Genomic DNA, 2,184 nt, shown 5'->3' with positions numbered 1-2,184 from the left:
TCTTATATCTTTATTCTTTTACCCCCAAATCCCTCAAATGCCCCCAACAGACATGCACACACACTCAGACACACACAGTCACACTCATACACAAGTAATGAAGACCCAAAATCATTGTGCCTTAAAGGAGATTGAAGTTTGTTTCTCTCTCAGATAAAAATCTGGATGTGAGCAAATCAATCTCTGCTCCACGAAGCAGAGCTTCCATCTTGTTACTCCACCTTGTGTGGCTTCCATTCTCAAGGACATTACCTCCACCGCCTTATCTTCAGGCCAGCCAGCAGGAAGGGCAAAGGCAGAAGGATGGGGCAAGCACAGGGAACACGGCATCTGTTTTTTAAGGACGCTTTCTAGAGCTCCCATACAGCCCTTCTAATTACATCTCTTTGGCCTGAACCTAATGACATGACCATACTCAGATACAATGGTAGCTCAGAAATGTCATTTTTATTCTTTCATAGTGTGCTCCCAATCGACACATCTAGGTATAATAATTACTGAGCAGAGAGGGTAGAATGCATATTGGCAGACGTTGAGCATGGGGTTCAGCCCCACTTTCCCTCCCATGATGTAGCGGGTGGGGTTTCACTCTCAGAGGTTTCAGAGCAGATTCCTTTCCTTCTCTGCCCTCCCTACACTACCTTTCCCTCTTACTCTTAATCCGCCAAGAACTTCATTCTTTTGTATTCAGACACACTTCTCCTGCTCAAAGGAGAAAAGAAGGAGGCAATTAGAGAAAGACAGACCAACTTCCACAATTAAAGCTACTGGGCACAGCAGTTCCCCCTTGTCTGCAGTTCTGCTTTCCGTGGTTTTAGTTATCCGAGGTCAACCATGGTTCGAAAATATTAAATGGAAAATGCCAGAGATAAACAATGCATAAGTTTTAAATTGCATGCCCTTTGTGTAGCATGATAAAATCTCATGCAGTCCTGCTCCATCCCGCCCAGGACGTGAATCATCTCTTTGTCCGTTATATCCATGTTGTATATGCTACCCACCCATTAGTCATTTAGTAGCTGTCTGGGTTAGCAGACTGACAGTTATGTGTACATCACATGTGCCATACTTGTGTGCAAGTAGACCTTATTGTACTTAATATTGGCCTCAAAGAGTAGTGATGTTGGTGACTCAGATATGCCAAAGAGAAGCCATAAGGTGCTTCCTTTAAGTGAAAAGGTGTACATACATAGGAAAAAACATAGTCTATATAGAGTTTCATCAGTGGGGTACTTGGAACATAATCCCCATGGATAAGGAAGAACTGCTGTAAATTTGAATAGGAGGAAATGAGCTTGTGTGTTTGCTATCTAAATTGAGACTGCAGTCGGTTTTAATTGAACACAAAATATCTTGTTTGATCCTAAGTAGTAGAACAGGGTTTTCATTTGCTAGTAAGTGGATTTTAGATTTTTTCCCAAAAGAAACTAAACTTTAGGGATAGTTACAATATTATCTCATTCAAACAAAGCTCTGGAATAAATATTCTCTGGGGAGATAGCAATCTCTGTGGGTAGCAGAATCAATAATTTAAATACTAATTTAAGCTGCGAATACAGCCGTAGTTATCTAGGCAGTTGTTCTCATACTTCACAAAGTACTAGAGGTATCCTTGAAATCTCGAGTTTCAAAGAAGAGAGCAAAGCACACAGAGCCATTCCACCTATTTTTATTTTATGTATTGACTTTAATATGAGGCATTGTTTAAAAAACAGGTTTTGACTACTTTTAAATATTTGACCTCATTGTTTACAACCTGAATCTATTTCTTGAGGACTTGCTTTTTGTGGACATTATAGCCTTGAAATTCCTAGGCCTTTCAGGAGCTATTAACAAAGTAAAAATAGAATGGACATATATAAACACTTCTGCTGGCTTGTCATCGACATAGTTTTGTAGAACCTATTTAACTTGTTTAAAAACATCACAATGATGTTTGCAAAATAGGTTCTCAATATGTCTTGATTAATGAGATTACATTAGTAAGTATTTTGGTCTCGCAGGCCATCACTACTTATCTGTATAATTAAAATTATTTTCTTTTAGTCATTTAATTTTTGCTTTTTAATTCTTAAGATTTTTTTATCGTGTGAATATATTTGTCGCCTGGGGGGGAAAAAAACTGTATAGTTCTGTCTAGGTCAACGTGCACAGAGGAAATGATGACTGACTGACAAGACCTGG

The sequence above is a fragment of the Pteropus vampyrus genome, unplaced genomic scaffold, assembly GCF_000151845.1.
Source record: "Pteropus vampyrus isolate Shadow unplaced genomic scaffold, Pvam_2.0 Scaffold64, whole genome shotgun sequence".
NCBI lineage: Eukaryota > Metazoa > Chordata > Mammalia > Chiroptera > Pteropodidae > Pteropus > Pteropus vampyrus.
The sequence above is the reverse complement of the archived record's forward strand: the minus strand, read 5'-3'. Positions refer to the sequence as shown.